The sequence below is a fragment of the Sinocyclocheilus grahami genome, unplaced genomic scaffold (assembly GCF_001515645.1).
Source record: "Sinocyclocheilus grahami isolate Dianchi unplaced genomic scaffold, SAMN03320097.WGS_v1.1 scaffold1024.1, whole genome shotgun sequence".
NCBI classification, from domain to species: domain Eukaryota; kingdom Metazoa; phylum Chordata; class Actinopteri; order Cypriniformes; family Cyprinidae; genus Sinocyclocheilus; species Sinocyclocheilus grahami.
In genome coordinates this window covers 288,205-307,660 of record NW_015506203.1, presented here as the reverse complement: position 1 = coordinate 307,660, position 19,456 = coordinate 288,205, and the positions used below count along the sequence as shown (strand labels likewise).

At 33.5% G+C, this 19,456-nt stretch overlaps 1 pseudogene; it reads left to right on the top strand.

The window, feature by feature from the left end:
* The window catches only part of LOC107565744 (myomesin-3-like), a 56,171-nt pseudogene that overhangs the window by 19,672 nt on the left and 17,043 nt on the right, over positions 1-19,456 (top strand).

Here is a 19,456-nt window from a genome sequence, read left to right as displayed (position 1 = left end):
GCCATGATTTCCGCAATGAATGAATGAATGGATGGAACACTAACACTAAAGTGCGGATGATGCTCGCTGTGTTTTCAGCTTCTGCCGTCTCACTATATGACGATATGAACACACAAATATCATCTCCAGCTACTCTGAGAGTCATTTCATTAATATTTTACCGTTTAATTTGAGAAAACTACCGTCATATTATGATATGATATCACATACACAGCAGCTGCAAGTTCTTCACGGCAACCCGTCAAAATAAAAGTTTGGTTTAACGTGAAGAAACTGTGACAGAAATATATTACTATTGTGCAGTCTTAAGACTCAATGTAACAACAATACTCCTACTGCTACCAATAAATATTAATAAAACTTTTTACTAATTAAATATTTTTAAAGAAATAATCACATTTGTTGTGATTTGTTTGCCAAAAAATAAAAGGGTTTAATTTGCATTTGATTAGGATAAATTAAATTAATGTGTTATGCCTTCATTTGATTACCAGAAAAATTAAGAAAAAAAATGTATAGGGCCCTATTATTGTTTAAAAAAAAGGACCCTATACAAAAAAAATAGGTTTAAAATACAGGCCTGTGGGTCTTAATTTCTTTTTATTAATTCACCATTTGTAAACTGATGTTTACTGTTCATTTTTTAGAAAAATCAAACGCATTTGTATTAAAACTATATTCACTGAATGTAATAAAAAAATAGAATCAAGAATAGAATTAGATCAAATTGAGAGCTTGCGAATCGGAATCGAATCGGGACATCTGAATCGATACCCAGCCCTATCGTACAATTCAGCTTTGATTATATTCCCAAAAACAGAAATAAATATTTCAAGGAATATATTTTCTTTCCCTTTGCTTTTTTTATGTCAATATGGTATGTTTAATGGAAAGTTTAAAACACATTTGATAAAAACTAATCTAAAAGTAATCTAAAACGTATTCAGAATACGTTACCTAAAACGAGTAACCTAGATTACGATACTAACTACAGTTTTTGTCATGTAATCTGTAATCAGTAAAGTACCACAATTTGTAAGTAATCTGCAAAGCTCTGCATATTAATACACATATTTTGCCTTTAATATATGTATTGTGTGGAAACCATTTTATAAAAGCAATAAAACCCATGAAGCCGTGGTTTACAGTGCGTTGAACAGCTAACAGGGTTTTAGGTCCTCTGCTTTGTGTCGTGCCTAACACCCCTAGCAGTTCTGAATTAACTTAAACCACAGCTTTTTGGGTCTTCTTGCTTTAATGAGTTATGAGTATGAAGAATACAATTTTGCTACCTTTTCCTGTTTTTCATCCTAGTCCCAGTTCCAGAGCCGGACGCTCAGCTGGCCTCCACCTTTCCTCCAACGTTTGTGAAAGAAGGTGACAACTTGGTTCTGCAGTGCAGTTTCACCTCAGCTTTACTGCCGTTCCAACAAGATGTGACTTGGTACAGAGACGGTGAGACAGTTTTATATGTGAAACAATCATGCATTTTTATCCAAATAAAATTGCACATTTACAGTAGCAGATGCTTTTATCCAGAGTAACATCACAATAAATTTATTTTACAAGATTCACGGTACAACAATGGCAGGTTTACCTCTTAGCTACAACCTGGCAACCACCCAGAACACTCTAGCAGCCGCGTTTAATGTAGCATCCTATGTGCTCAGGGCTGGTGTTGTTGCGTCAGTCCAGTTGTGTGGAGCTGCAGACGGGTCTGCAATCTGCCAGTTTCACCCTGAAGCGAGTGCACAAGGAACATGAAGGCCTGTACAGCATCCGTCTGCGATCCTGGGACGGGACCGTCGGGCACAGCGCCTATGTCTATGTCAAAGGTCAGATCCTCATAAACTCTTACTCTTAAATATTAGAGCGTTACGCAGTTTTTGTTTTATAACTAGTGTTACAATCACCCCGACTGATAGCTAGCAGCAGCAGTGTAAGAATCTGTCATAGAAAGTTAATAACTTCAATCTAGAAATAAAATTGTGGAAGCCTGTTTCCCTACTGAATAAAAAATTTAAAAGTTGATTGACTTTTTATCTCACTATTCTGACATGTATTCCCACAACACAAGACTTTTTCTTACAATCGCAAGTTTGTATCTCACAATTCTGACTTCTTTTCTCATAATTCTGACTTTTTTTCCCGCAATTATGACCTTTTTCTTGCAGTTCTGACTTTTTTCCTAACAATTACAAGTTTATATCGCTTAATTCTGACTTTTTTCTTGCAATTCTGACTTTTTTCTTACAATTTCATGTTTGTATCTCTCAATTCTGACTTTTTTTCTCGCAATTGAGTTTATTTCTTGCAATTCTGACTTTTTTCTTGCAATTCTGACTTTTTTCTCACAATTCTGCTTTTTTCCCGCAATTGTGACTTTTTTCTTGTAGTTCTGACTTTTTTCCTAACAATTACAAGTTTATATATCTTAATTCTGACCTTTTTCTCACCATTCTAGCTTTTTTCTCGCAATTGCAAGTTTATGTATACCTCACAATCCATTTTCTTCCTCAAAATTCTGACTTTTTTCTCACAATTGCGAGTTTATATCTTGTGAGATATACAATATGTATATTGTCAGAATTGAGAGATATAAACTCACAATTGTGAGAAAAAAGTCAAAATTAAGAGAGATAAACTCGCAATTCTGACTTTACAACACACAATTGCGACTTCATATTATGCAATTTTTACTTTATAGCTCGCAATTGTGAGAAAAAAGCCAGAGTAGTGAGATAAAAAGTCGCAATTACCTTTTAATTTTGTTTTCAGTGGTGAAAATGGGCTTCCATATAAAACTGAAAGGCTCTGGAAAAGTACTGGACATCTAAAAAAAACACTTTCACATCACAAAATCAGTTTTTTATTTTTATTTTTATTAATTCTCATGAATCTGTGATGTTCTTTCCAGAGCAGAGTTCCCCTGTCAGCATAAGTCCTTAAAAGCAAGACGAGGACAGGAATTGAATTTCCTCTGAAAGCCTGCAGTGTAGTAATTAGAAAGCGAGCTTCACTCTGCTGCGCGTGACGTCCTCGCTTAATCTCAGAGGAAAAATTTGCATTACAAATCTGCCAGGTAACAGGAAGGAGCCGGAGGTTGCTCTTATGAGTTTGTTTCATCCTTGTTGGTGGCGATTAAACAAATAAGAGCGTGAGAAGCCCTGTAGTTGCCTCTTCTAAGAAACTTACTGAAGTAAGCTTAACTCTGCTGTGGAGAGAAATTTTATTTTTCAGAGGCTGCTTATTAATAGGTCAGAGAAACTTAATGGGGTTCCCAGTCATTTATTTTTCATTAAAGAAATAAAAATAGACATGAATGATTATTGTTAACTAAAAGTAAAACTACTAAATATATTTTTTTGGTATTCAAATAAAGCTGAAATAAACAATAAACCAAATTAATGGATTGATGAATGAAAATTAATTAATGGAGTTCCTGGTTATTTCTTTATTATTATTAAGAAATAAAAATAGACATGGATGACAGTTATGGTTAACAAACTAAAACTATTACAAATAACTTTAATTATTGGGGTAAAGTTGAAATTAAAAATATGAATAATAAATTAAACACTTAATTTATTAAAGCTTAAAATAGAAAAGCTTAAATGAAATTAATGGAGTTCTCATTTATTTATCTATTTATGTAGTAAGGGATTAAAATAGACACGAATGACAGTTTTGTTATTGTTAACTAGAACTAAAACTATTAAAAATAATTTTTGGTATTGGAATTGTCACGCCCTTGGACTGCCCCTGTGTTCCGTGTCTTGTGTTTTGCTCCCCATGTGCTCCCCATGACCCAGGTTCTCCGGTGTTTGATTGTGTCCATTGATTTCAGATGGTTCTTGTCAATTCCCTCGTTTAGTTCCTGTATTTAAGCCCTGTGTTTTCCTGAGTCCTGCGTCCAGTCTTAAATGTCTGCTCGATGTCCTATGTGTGTGTTACCCCGGTTTTGTTTCATTAAAGACTCTTCTAAGATTCCCCCACGTCTCCGTGTCTCCTCGCTCCGCGCTCCTACACAATATGCAGATCGTGACAGTAATAAAGCTGAAATAAAATGAATATAAATATTTATTGTAATGTAATGACGGTAATTACAGTTTTGCTGCTGCTAACTAAAGTTCAAACTATCACAAATAATTTTTCAGTAAGTCAAATAAAGCTGAAATAAAATATAAATATTAGATGAAAAATTTTAACTCAAGAAAATTCAAAGAAAACTAAATTAAACTAACTGAAATAAAATTAGACGAAAACTGCAATAAAAATAAGCTAAAGCTGAACGGAAATATATATATATATAAAACTGATAAAAATGACAAAAGCATATAACAAAAAAATAAAATCAAAGCTAATTTAAAATATTAATAAATACTAAAATAATATAAGAAGAATAAGAAGAATAAAATAACACTGATGAATGAGAATATTGTTGACATGCATATGACATATATATACAGTATATATATATATATATATATATATACAACTTGATACGTGTACTGTGTTAGGCTAACCGAGACTTGTCATTTGCAGTTATATATTGTTGCTCTTTTGTTGATTTTGATTTCTTGTATTGTCCTCATTTGTAAGTCGCTTTGGATAAAAGCATCTGCTAAATGACTAAATGTAAATGTAATGCATAGCATGCAGAGCTAAAATAAATGTGGATAGATCCTTTGATCTTGTAAGAGTTTGATGAGTTCATACTGAGATCTCATTCTTTTTGTTGTTTTGTCAAATCTGAGCTGAGATTTGAGATTGCTGAGATCTCATCTGAAACGCAAGAGGAGATGCATTACAAGGGCCTTTATTTCAGGAGAAGCATCTGAAGAACAGGACAATTCAAGCTCAGTGCTATATGCTGTGTTGTTCCCTCTCTCTGTGTGTAGATGGACCCGCGGTTGTGCTCGGAGCTCCAGGTTCTCCTCTGCAGCTGTAGTTTTCTGATGTGAACCGGGAGTACGTCTTCCTCTCGTGGATTCCTCCCAGCGCAGACGGAGCCGCTGCTGTGCAGGGTTACTTCATAGAGAGGTGAAGCATGATCCGTGGTGTTCTTCTGACGGTCGCTCTCATCTTGAGAGATCCCAGCAGCTTCTAGCTGTTTCGGGGATAAAACTTGAAATAAAAGATCATGGTGAGAGAGTACGAGTGCCTAACCTTCATGTCTCCTAGCAACATCCTGCTTTACTCTACAGTGTTCAGTCTTGTTGGTTTGTGTTTAGTTTTTGCAGATAATTGCATCTTGTTATGCATATTTATGGAGTCCAAAAGTCTGAGACCACCTAGTGAAAATGCTTCAGTTTTGCCTTTTTTATACAGTTATTCTTTCCATTATGAAACAATATTATAAGCGTAATAGTTTGAGTGAAAATTTGACTGAATTTCTAAATATCCTAACATGCAGTTTGTCCTTCTTGTACTTTAATGAGTTTTAGAATCAGAAAGACATTTATTGCCATTTATTGTTTTGTAAGACAAAAATAATAGCTAAGCCTCAGATAATAAAAATAAAGATACATGAATTAAAAAATATATATAAAAATACACACAAGACAAAATAGACAATATTTGTTTAACTTTATATGGACAGACTTTGGTCTAAATGGTTGCTAGGGTGTTGCTAGGGGCAGTTTTAATGCATTGCTATGCTATTGCTTGAGTGTTCAGAATGGTTGCTAGGGCATTGCAATGTTATGAGAGGTCTTTAATGCATTTCTATGCTGTTGCTAGGGTGTACGGACTGGTTGCTAGGGGTTGCAAAGTTCTAAATGGACTTTAATGCATTGCTATGCTGTTGCTAGGGGTTACAAAGTTCAAAATGGTCTTTAATGCATTGCTATGCTGTTTCTAGGGTCTTCTGAGTGGTTGCTAGGGCATTGCTAAGGGGATATTCAAAAGTTCTGAGTGGTTTTAATGCATTGCTATGCTATGGCCGGTGTGGTTTGAGTGGTTGCTAGGGCGTTGCTAAGGGATGCTCAAATATTTGGAGTATTTTTAAAGCATTGTTATGCTGTTCATTGAGTGTTTTGAGTGGTTGCTAGGGCATTGCAAAGTTATGAGAGGTCTTTAATGCATTGATATGCTGTTGCTCGGGTGTTGCTAGGGGTTACAAAGTTCTAAATGGTCTTTAATGCATTGCTATGCTGTTTCTAGGGTCTTCTGAGTGGTTGCTAGGGTGTTACTAGGAGAATTGCTCAAATATTCAGAGTAGTTTTTTATGCATTGTTATAATGTTTGATTGTTCTGAGTGGTTGCTAGGGCTTTGCTAGAGGGTGCTCAGTTGTTCAGAGTAGTTTTTAATGCATTATTATGCTGTTGCTTAAATTATTGCTATTGTGTTGCTAGGTGATTGCTAAGGTGTTCTGCTTGATTTCAATGGCAACTACAAATAAACCATTAGTCTGAAGCTATATCATGTTTAAAATTCTCCTACAATAATTTCTGAACATGCTCACAGTCTCTTCTCCGTCATGTAGGTGTGACACCGGTGTCATCCACAGCGAGTGTCAGTATCCCGTCATGGGACTGAAGGAAAACACAATGTATCAGTTCCGTGTCTGCGCAGTCAACCAGGCAGGCGTGGGCCGCCCGACCCCGTCCTGACCTCTGACCCCCTGGAGCCCAGCAGGACTACGGGTAAGAGCGTCTACATGAGTTCTGAATAAAGTCTTTTCTATGATACTAGCAGCATCCGTCCGTATCTCTGATCTCCTGCTTTCCTCTCGTCTCTGTCTGTCAGTGGTGAAGGTGGAGCGCGGCAGAGAGATTGTGATCACTAAGAACCAGCTGGAGGGTGAGTAGATCATAGCGCTCCTGAGTTCACACTGATGCAGTCGAGTGGAGAGATAAGAAGAAATGCATGCTTCTACACTCACAGACGAGCTCAGGTTTACTGTACATTGCGATGATATTCTTTATCATGTGATATTTCATTGCATCAAATCACACTGTAGGGTTGAATCTCACAAAAATGGTCAAGAACATTTCTGAGTCACGTTTCATGCTAAAATCAAAAGAAAAAAGAAATGGTATTTTAATATATTAATGAAAATGTTTTTTTTATGGTTTTAGTCTTAGTTAACGATAATAAACTTGCAGGGTACATTGCATACATGAGAATTTAAGGGGAAAATAATAAAATCAACAGAAATTAAATATATATATTTATTTTTTTTTTGTCATAGAATTTAAAAGCCTACGGTATTTTAAGACCATAAAGATTTTATTTATTGTAACATTATGTTCATAACAATTACGTAAACCTTCTTTTATATTATCATTACTGTAATATAAAAATAATAGGGCTGTCAATCGATTTAAATATTTAATCGTGATTAATCGCATGATTTTCATGAGTTAACTCGTGATTAATCACAACTTAATCGCACCTTTTTATCTGTTCTAAATGTACCTTAAATTAATACTTTTAAGTAATAAAAAGTAATAAAATGTAAGTACTTTTTAATTCAGTTTTTAATACTCTAATCAACAAGGGAATGGACAAATATGGATGCTTTATGCAAATATATGTTTATTATTAGTGAAACCATATACTCAACATAGAGAATTTTTTCAAAGAACTTGTTCATATCTATTAGACACACGAAAAAAGAACAATGAAAGGCTCCCATTACTTCTCTTTCTTTGCACTGAGCAATTTACCTACACAAGCCGGTTTACATTATTTGCAGGACAGGGCAGCTCACTTCTTCTGAAAATGCAAAATGTACATGTATTATTTATTATTACATTTGTTTGCCTCTCTGTACACATAAGATAAAGACAATAGCTGTGCTGTGATTTCGGCTATACTTGCATGTAAAATTAGAGAAGCAACATAATATCTGTTTTAACTGAAAGCGCTAAGCATTAATAAAATGAGTGCCGTTAAAATGAATTTATGTTAACGCGTTAATTTTGACTGCCCTAAAAAATAAATATATTTATTATTTAATTTGCAAATAAAATGTATATAAAATGTATGTAAAATGGCAGTTTTTGTTGCCATCAATTCTAATTTAAATAAGAAAAATAAATATTGCTGTAGGGATCTAATCTAATAAGATTCTCCATTAAGAATAATGAACATTTCAAAATAAAAAATTTAAATTAAATATTATATTATTATATGTTATGATACTAGTTTTGTTTATGTATTATTGATTTTCTATTATAGTTTTATTGGTATTTTATGTTATTAGTATATTTATTTTTATATTTTCAGTCTTCATTTAATTTCAACTCATTTTAGTTTTAGTTTAGTTTTAGTAATTTTAGTGTGTTTGTCATTTCTATTTTTATATGTCTATATAGTATTTTTATTATTATTATTATTATTCCGTTGTATTTTATTCCAGCTAATATTTATTTCAATGTTTTTTTACGATACGATAATAACCTTGCGGAATACATTACATGAGAATTTAAGGGGAAAATGAGCTAAATTGTCATGTAAATAATTTCACAATGCTTAATTTTCTTTATGCAAAGTTTATATTTCTATTCTTTGATTTTAAAGGCAAACATGACCTGAACATATTCTTGACAAGATTCGTGAGATTCACCCTTAAACTATAGATTTGTTGCTCCTGCCGTCTCTTCTGAGACATATTTCTTTTTCACGAATTAACCACCCTAAAAAATGTACGGCGGACAGTTATGATGATGAATTTGCTCTGTTTTAGAGGGCAGATCTCATATAAAGCATTCGCAGGTGGTCTGCGCTCCCCTGTACGGCAATACCTATAAAGACTGAGGCAGTTTTATTGGCACTCAGCATTAAAAAGATGATGATATGTCTCTGAAGCTCAAAGATTAAAATGTCGTATGCTGTGCTGCTAAATGCCATGGCAACACCAGGGACTCGTGGGCCATTATGAGGAGATGTAAAGAGCCGACATGAACCTGTTCTTTATAAAGCATGAGAGGTTTTACAGAGTACTGCAGAGTGTGTGTGTGTGTGTGTGTGTGTGTCTGTGATCTACATAGGCAGCTGTCTTCTAAGGAAGCATCCTAACTGACTGTCAATTGATTTCAGTACAGTTTATTGACGAAGCCATACATAAAAATGCATCAAAATGCTTAACCTTTAATGCATTTATATTGATGATATATTTTCTTCATGCATCCCGGAAGCACTGTTTATGCATATTTTGCTTTGGCAATATTTGTCTATGATTTACTGAAAAAGTTTGTTGTACATTTAAAAAAAAAAATTTTAACTCACTATTGCATTTGTGCAACATTGTCATTTCAAAAGTTTAGAATTTTTGGAATAGTATCATTTTTATTTCACGAAAACATGATGAGAAAAATATTGCAGGTCAAATACTGATGTCAAGTACTGATGTCCTAAATGTCCTTGAAAAGATATTTTAATTGCAAACTTGGTTGCTATGACAAATTTGAGAGTGTTTTATGATGTTTTATCCCATATTTATTGAAAAATAGGTGCCTAGTACAGTTTTTTCTACAGTGGATCTGCAGGGTTGATACAAAACAGTATTTTAGTAAGCATACTGATGATTTATTTTCTTGGTCCTACTTGGAAATGCATTAAGAAGCCACTAATTCTAAAATAAAAACCATTATATTTATGCATGTTTTGTTTTGGGAATATTTATCTATGATTTACTGAACAAGTCTGTTGTAAGAATAACATTAAAACATTGTCATTTCACAAATTAATAAATTTTTTATTTATATTTATTTCGATTTTTTAAAGTCTTATTTATTTATTTATTATTATTATTATTGCCATTTTTCTTTCACTAAAGATGTGGGGGGAAATATTACAAGTAAAATATTGTCTTTGATCAGGTGAAATATATGTCCTTGAAAATAAATTTTAATGTAAATTTTCTTTTGCTATGACAAGTTTGTTTTATGTTGTAATAACCCATATTTAGTGAAAAATAGTTTGTATTGCCTTGTTGTGCAATGTTATTTTAATATCAATTATATACTATTATAGGTTTTGTTAATATTTTTAAATAGTTTTTATTTTTATATTTTCAGTTTTTACTTTAATTTTAGTTAAAGTTATGGTAATTGTATTGTTTTTTGTATGTATATTTTGTATTAATTTTTGTTAGTTTTACTATATTTAGTTATTATATATCTAGTTATTTTAGTATCTCAAATTACACTGAAAGAAAAATTATTAATTGAATTCACAATAACAATTTTAAGGTAGGTGGTTACAATCAATTTATTTTAGCTACATTTAAATAAACAAATGTAGTTGACTAACTTTCAACATGTTTTTATTTTTTTAAATGTAGCTAAAATAAATTGTTTGCAACCACTTACCAAGTGCAATCACTTAGAAATGTTGCCTTTTTATACTTATCAATATTATATTTATATATTATATTGTTTTATTTTTTATTATTTTAGATTGTAACTTTTTATATCTTTATTTCCGTTAATGTTTATTGTATTTCTAGTAATTAAATATTTTTATGGCTCTAGTTAACAATAACAACCCTGGTCTAGTGTGATCATGTCTTTACCCGTTCTCCGTGAGTCCCTCGCTCTCCTGCTCTTTTTTCGGCATGCTGTATGTTGCCAGTGTTCTGCACCGTTCTCAGTCTCTCCTCTTTGCCGTCCACAGGTCAAATCCGAGTGCCGTTCCCCCCCACCGATGTGCGCGTTTGTGAGCTTAGCGACACCTACGCCGTGCTGAGCTGGACTGAACCGGATCCGCGGGGCAGACAGCCTCTCACCTACTCCTTGGAGCGGGTGAAAGTTGACCTTAATACTTCATTTATTTACGATAAATTGTATTTATTAATATTTTAAATTAACTTATATTTTTATGTTAATAATAGCGACACCTACGCCGTGCTGAGCTGGACTGAACCGGATCCGCGGGGCAGACAGCCTCTCACCTACTCCTTGGAGCGGGTGAAAGTTGACCTCCATTCCACGCACTGCTTGCAGCTCAGCTCATTAAGACCGGCCCTGCGGGCTCCTGCGCTCCTGCGCTTGTCGTTTTTACCCTCGACTGCAGGCCTTACAGTCGCCTTGGCTTTACATACCGAGCCAAATTAATGCTGCACTTTGACTAGCTGGCTAATTAGAGACTGTGAAGGCTGTACCCTGGGTGGCAGGCAGCAGGTGCAAAGCGAACAGTTCATTAAAAGCACAGAGACCTTAATGCAGCTCATCCGTGTTATGTGACGGCCGCATAATGCGTTTCCTTGCCACTTCAAAGCACTTGCTGTTTTTCTGAGATGTTGCATCAGCTTGCTTGTGTGACTTTGAGCACACCGAATCGTCTCTTTAGACTAGGCATGTTTGCAATCCATGCACAAAATTTTTAGGTGCTCAGTTATACAAACTAGCAACCCAAAGCTGAGTTAGTTGGACAGAGCTGGCTTGTTGGCTTGTTTTATTCCACAATTGTAAGTTGATTTGGATAAAGCATATTAATGAATAAATGTACAAATGTAAATGTTGGGTTTGATGGGTTCAGTGTTATCTTAACATTATTTATTTACTATAAATAATACTTCATTTATTTACGATAAATTGTATTTATTAATATTTTAAATTAACTTATATTTTTATGTTAATAATATTTTGAATTTGTTTTTATTTTTAGAGTTTGTTTTACTAATTTTGATATGTGCTTTTGTCATTATTTTATTGGGTTTTGTTTTTAAAAATTCTGTTTTGCTTTATTTTTTACATTTTTATTACAGTATTAGTAATTTTCAAGTACTTTAACTTAATCTTATTTCAGTTAATTGCCTACACGATCTTTAGGGTTTTTTTTATTTACATTTTTATAATCTAATATTTACTTATTTTTGAAGTAAGTTTTATTTTTACATTTTTAAGTTTTTTATTTCAGTTTGTTTTAGTAATTTTATTTTAGTTCGTTGTAATTAATCATTTTAATTTCTAATTTTAAAGTACTTCAGCTTAATTTGATTTATTTCAGTTAGTTGCCAAGACAGCATCTCTAGTTTTTAAGTTTACATTTTTCATCTGATATATTTATTTTTCTTTATTTAATTTATTTTATTTTATTTCTTACATTTAATAAAAAAAAATTCACCTGTCGAAAATTATTTGTAATTGTTTTAGTTAACAATAAAAACACTGGATAGGTTCAGTATATGAAAACTTATCCTAATCATCCTAATAATTATTTTTTAATTATAACATTTGAAGTTATGCGTTTTACAGTATATTCTTTCACTGGGAATCGAACTATGACATTGCCGTTGCAAGCAGCATTGCTCTGCCTGTTACAAGAATAAAAAACTACATTACGTCATCTTCACTGTTGGACACTGAAGTTCAGCTGTCAGCACTGCAAGCATTCAACTATTATTATTCAAATGCATTCTAGTATAGTTGCATTGCATCCCTATCTGTATGTACGTCTGCATTCTGTGCAAATCCAGTAACCCTAGCAGACATTAAATTAACTTGGTAGAAAGTTAATGCTACAGAGCAAATAAAATGCCCCAAGAGGCTTAACACAAAAAGCAGTTTTAAAGTTTAGCTGATGTCTGTGGCTTCCAGCACTGGAAAAGGTCAAGATCCTTCTGGTTTTCGAGGGCAGTTTTAAAGTTTCAGATCATCTCGTCGTGACTCACAGTGTAAAAGTGCTCGGAGTGATTCGTTCACAGAGCAGAGGAGGTCGAATCGTCCGGTATCAGGCACAAGAAAGAGCTCCAGCCGCTCGCCGACTCTGTAATGAGCAGGAGAACGCGCACAATGCCACAGGACATACACTTTATTGCACTTTTTATAAGAAGAACCATAATAAAACTGTCTAGTTCATCGAGATCATCTGAAATTGTGCCGGCAGAAATACATACTGTATATATATGAAAAAGATTTAAATTCCCATTTACCACGGGGCACGTTTTGCTATACAGGATATTGCAATGCTTTATCTTCATAGAGACTTGCTACTTTGTGCGAGTGTAATTTATAGTTAAAACATAAAATGATATATACAAAAAATATGTAATATTAGACAGAAATTCCTAGGCGACACAAAAACCTATTTCTGTCTCATTTCTGGAATATATATGAATTTATAATATATGATAATTATAATATATGATATATATGATCATTTCATATATATATATGAAATTTTATTTTTTAACTATAAATTGAACTTATATAATAAAGTAGTAAGTGTGTATGTAAACCAGTATGGCTGGTGTGATTTTTTATTTTATTTTTTTCTACTTTATGCAAGTGTATTTATTTATTTTATATATATATATATATATATATAAATAGAAATTCCTCAAGAACACATATATTGGCAAAAAACTATTTACGTCTAATTTTTGGTCTGTATTTCTTTTTTTTATGTAATTTTCTTTTTTCTTTTTTAATCAAAATAACTGCATTCTGGTCTGTATATTTTTATACGCAATTTTATTTAAAAAAATTTTACCTATAAAATTGCACTTGCATAAATTATATATCCAAAAATAATATATTGAACAATAATAGACAGAAATTCAAAGGGAACACACATACCAGCAAAATCCAAATTTCTGGATTTTATACATGTATTTTTTAACTATAAGTTGCACTTACGTAAATTATATATACAAAAGTTAATATATACACCAAAAATTAGATCGAAATTATTATTTTTTACTATAAATTGCACTTGCATAAAGTAGAAAGTGTGTATGTAAACCAGCATCTGGCCAGTATGGACATGACCGTTCTGTCTACGAGTTTCGCTGCGTTCGACCAGCAGAAGGGAAAGTCGTACACTTACCGTGTTCGTTCTGTCAACAAGTACGGCATCAGCGAACCCATCTCTCTGGGACAATCGCTAGGTGACATTTTTCTTAAAGAAACAGTGCACATTAAATAAAAATAGAGTCATTATTTACTCACACTCAAGTTGTTCCAAACCTGTATGCATTTGTTTCAGCTTTTGAACACAAAAAAAAGATATTTTGAATAATTTTGGTAACCAAACAGTTGGCGGTAGCCATTGACTTCCATACTTTGGAAAAACAAATACTATGGAAGCCAATGGCTACCTTAAACTCTTTAGTTACAAACATTCTTTAAAATATCTTCTTTTGTGTTCAGAAGAAGAACGAAACTTACAGTTTTGAAACAAGTGGAGGGTGAGTAAATGATGACAGAATTGTCATTTTTGGGTGAATTATCTTTTTTAAGTACACTTCTTTTTTACAAGTGTGTATGTAAACCAGTACAGCTGATTGTGGGTTGGTTAGGGTTAGGGTTAGGGTTAGCCCATCCGAGACACCAACAGCTCAGTCCTGCTGCAGTGGAAGGAGCCCAAAATAACAGAGGGCATTGTGGGATACTATCTGTACTGCAGTGAGGTTGCAAGTGGACAGTGGAAGACCATCAACAATAAGCCCATCACTAAAAACAGGTCTCTTCTTGTATCCTGTTTAAGAGGCAATTAAAGGGATAGTTCGCCCAAAAATGAAAATGTGCTGTTAATTTACTCATCCTCAGGCAATCCAAGATGAAGATGCCTTTTTTTTGTGACATTATTCAATATTAACATGATAAATGTACAATGTGCTTTCCAGAAATACAATCAATTAACATCAAATCTATAAGATATTGTGACATGAATTTTACTTCAAATAGACTACAAAAGTAACTCATTAACAATAATAACAAATAAATAAAAAAATCCAAAATGAAGGAGTTGACTTTTTTAATTCAGCAGAACTGTGAAAAAAAGATTTTTAGCTGAAACCGTGGTCCTTGGTCATTCATAAAATGCAAGTCAATGGCTACCGGATCTTTGAGAATCAAAAATAAAACACAACTGGCAACACAAAATTAATACCCGTGACTCCTGACGATGTTTTGAGGTCTTATGACGTGAAACAATCAGTCTGTGCAAGAAACTCAATATTACCTGTAATCCAGAGCTTCAGGCAAACGGGAAAAATCCGTTCAATTCTTTATTTCATTTACGCAATGATGTAATACACAATTTTATTATTAAAGCACCCAATAATGATGTGAGACATGGATGTTTTATGTCTAAAGCATATGAAGTGAATAAACTAGTCTTCTTCAGCTCACCTTTTTACATAAACAGTGAGAAACCTAAAAACTTTGATTTGGAATTTGGATTCATGCTCTCGGTTCACACATGCGCAGATCAGCAGCTCATCGGTCTTCAGTTCGAGTCGAACTGTTTGCTCAGTTCAGTGACTGTTGGAGGAACTGGAGCGCTAGATCAGTTCATTCATCACAGGATCAGATATACGGCAGTATTTCGGCTCATTTCCAGTCGGAGTGACTGTCAGGCATCTGAAAGCGAGTTTTGATTTGATCTGATTTGAACTGGTTCATTTAATTCACTAAAAAGAACTGGTTCAAAAGAATGATTCGTTCGTGAACTGGACATCACTCTGGACCATTTGTCTGAGGCTTTGGGTTACAGCTGCTGTAAATAATGTTTAGTTTCTTTCCTGCCTCATTCTTATCATAAACTGAGAAACAAAATAATTGCAACACCGTAAATAATGATAGCAGCATTAACATACAGTTTGGTGTTAATTAACAACATATGATTTTATATGATGAGCCTGGTAATCCCAGGAGAGTACCCAGACACGTAACTGTACATTTAAATGCTGACAAATAACTGTTTAGGCTAATGGTTAGGCAAATCTTAAACAACATCATAATGGTATTCTTGGTAATCAATATCTTACCTTTATAGCCATGAACACACTTTTAAATTCTTATTACATTTTAAAGCCTTTATTATTTCTCAACTCTACAGCTGTGCAGTAAAATTCACTTTAAAAGGTTCACTTTTCATTCATGAAAAAGACAGGAAGAAATGTGCCAATAATGTCCCTCTTGGCGGGAAAAATAAAGACTTTTTAAGATGAAAATTACATGAAATTACCATTTTAACCAGGAGATGGCAGCAGAGGGTTACCATTTCAACTCCCTAGTTTTTTCACGTCTTGCTTTTGGATTTATTATAAAATTAATATTATGACAGATTTTAGTACTTTACCGCACTGAAAGCAACCTCTCAGAACACCATAGCAACCACCAAGCAATGCCATAGCAACCCCCCAGAACACCCTAGCAATGCCATAGCAACCACCTAGAACATACTAGTAACCACCTAGAAATGCTATAGCAACCCGACAGAATGCCCTAGCAACCACCTAGAAATGCCATAACTGCCACTCGAAACGCCCTAGCAACCATTCAGAACGCCCTAACAACCACTCAGAGCACCATAGCAACCACCTAGCAATGCCATACCAACCAGTCAGAACATCCTAGCAACCACCTAGAAATGCCCTAACAACCTCCTAGAACACCCTAGCAACCACCTACAAATGCCCTGGCAACCTCTCAGAACGCTATAGCAATGCCCTAGCAACTGTCCAGAATACCCTAATAGTCAAATCAAATTTATTGTATAGCACTAGCAATAGCCCATAACACCCTACAAAGCACCTAGAAATGCTATAGCAACCACCCAGAACACCCTAGCAACCACATAGCAATGTGCAAACAATTTCTCAGAAGGCCTTAGCGACCACATGTTCATTCCCTGGAAACCACGCACAACACTCAAACACTGTGTTCAGTAAATGTAAAAGTCTGCTTGTGTTTACCATAGTATTCTGCTGTCAGTGATGTACAGATGTGGTTTAAGCTTCGTTATATGGAGCAGAAGAGGTGAGGTCCTCACAGTCGTGGCCAGAGACAGGCTTGTTACAGCAGAGAATGGCTCAGTCCTGACAGTAATAGGCTGTCGTCTGATGCTTCAGCTTTTCTCTTCGTAATAAGGGCTGATTCTGAGCGCCGCTGATGTTTTTGAGGCCTGTTAGCATCAAACACACGTTCCTGCAGATCAAATCAATGATCACATTATCCTCACAGAAAATTATGGAAGCCTGTTTCTGCAACTGAATAAAAAAATTAACATTGCTACTTTTTTAGTTTCAGAATTCTGACTTTTTTTCTGACTTTTTTGCAGTTGTGATTTATAAAGTCAGACTTGTGAGATATAAGTAAGGAAATAGTCTCTTTTTTTCCCCCTCAGAATTGGACTTTATAATTTGCAGTTGCGAGTTTGTATTTCAGAAAAATTTGCGGGGAAAAAAAGTCAGAATTGCGAGAAAAAGACAGAAATGCGAGAAAAAAAGTCAGAATTGCGATATAAACTCGCATTTGCGACAAAAAGTCAGAATTGTGATATAAACTCGAGTGTATATCATTAAACTTTGAGAAAAAGTCAGAATTACGAAAAAAGTCAGAAATGCGAGAAAAAGTCAGAATTGCGATATCAACATCATGTTTGCTATTAATTGTTAATTAATCAAATAAGTAATTATTTGATACATATTGTGTTTTTTCAGCTGAAATAAGCTAAATAATTAATAGGATGACCAGATGTCCTGATAAAACACTAGTCCCAGTTTCAGCCGACTAAAATTAAGCATTATATAGATATAGTATTACAATAGTATTACAGCCTTTATTCATATTTTAAATTTGCTTTTATTTTTATATTTTCTGTTTTCATTTTAATTTTAGTAAAATTTTTAGAAATTTTGTTTGTGCTTTTGTCATTTATATTAATGTTTACACACACACACACACACACACACATATTTATAAGTATTGTCTCACAATTCTGAGAAAAGAAGACAGAATTAGGAGATATAAACTTGCAATTGCGAGAAAAAAGTCAGAATTGTGAAATGTAGACTTGAATTGCTTGATTAATAGTCATGATTACCTTTAGTTTTTTATTCAGTGGTGGAAATGGGACTCCATAGTAAACACTTCAGTTGCTTTGATTGATTATTCGGGTGTCCAGAAGCTCCATTCCATCCATCATTGGCTGAAATTGCATTAGAATTAATATTAAAGGAGATAAATTGTCGTTTAATGTCATTTATATTCGTTTTATTTCTTTAGTTAAAGGGTTAGTTCACCCAAAAATGAAAATTCTGTCATTAATTACTCTCTCATGTCGTTTCAAACCCATAAGACCGTCGTTCATCTTCAGAACACAAATTAAGTTATTTTTGATTTTTGAAAACAATAATAACATAATTTTTCGTAATCAATCAAAAGAAGAATTGTTGAATAAAGTATGTTATTATTGTTTTCTTTGCGCACAAAAAGTATTCTCGTAGCTTCATATAATTGTGGTTGAACTGCTGATGTCTCGTGGATTATTTTACCGATGTCCTTGCTGTTTCTGGACTTGGGAACATTGCAGTTGTGTTGCTGTCTATGCAGGGTCAGAGAGCACTCAGATTACATCAAAAATATCTTAATTTGTGTTCCTGAAGATGAACGAAGGTCTTTACGGGTTTTGAACGATATGAAGGCGAGTAATTAATGGCTGAATTGTCATTTTTGGGTGAACTATCCCTTTAAAGCCCAGTGTGTTTCAGCTCTTTACAGGCATAATTTTCAGCATAATTGAATGCAAATAACACAAAATAAACTAGATTTAAATTTCCTGAAAGTAGCTATGCTTGCAAAAAAGTTTTAGGAAAGTTTAAGTTTCAGTCTTGGTTTCTGTGTAAATTTAATGTTGCATTGTCAAATCTGCAAAGTTTGAATCTGCGTGGATGTTCAGTGGTTTGGGCTGAATTCATTGCATGGGGAGTTAAATGTTCAGAACAAACCCAAAGCAGGATGTTTGAGGAACATTAACATAAATATATATAACAGTTTGTGCATGCATTAATAGGTGAATTTAGAGTTAAAGATGTGCTTGACACTTTCATTAAAATATTCATTAAATACATTTTAGCATAAAATAATAACATAATTGGAACCTAAAGTCATTAAATGTAATTCCACATAAAATATATTTGTGCTTAGTGGTCTGCTTTACCTCCGTGGGCGACAGAAAATGAATATTAAAATAATAATTGCTAATTAAAATAATTTCCCCGGGTTACTACTGTTAACTAAAACATTTTTATTAATTGAAAAAAGCTGAAATAAAATAAAATATCAATATTAGATCAAAACTAGAAATGAGAAATGCTGCCTTGACAACTAACTGAAATAATTTTAAATTGAAGCACTAGAATTACTAACATAAATAAATTAAAATTAAAACTGAAATAAACCTAAAGAGGTGTGTGTGTGCAATGAATATTAAAATAATAATTGCTAATTAAAATAATTTCCCCGGGTTACTACTGTTAACTAAAACATTTTTATTAATTGAAAAAAGCTGAAATAAAATAAAATATCAATATTAGATCAAAACTAGAAATGAGAAATGCTGCCTTGACAACTAACTGAAATAATTTTAAGTTGAAGCACTAGAATTACTAACATAAATAAATTAAAATTAAAACTGAAATAAACCTAAAGAGGTGTGTGTGTGCGTGCGTGTGTGTGTGTGTGTGTGAGTGAGTGAGTGAGTGAGTGAGTG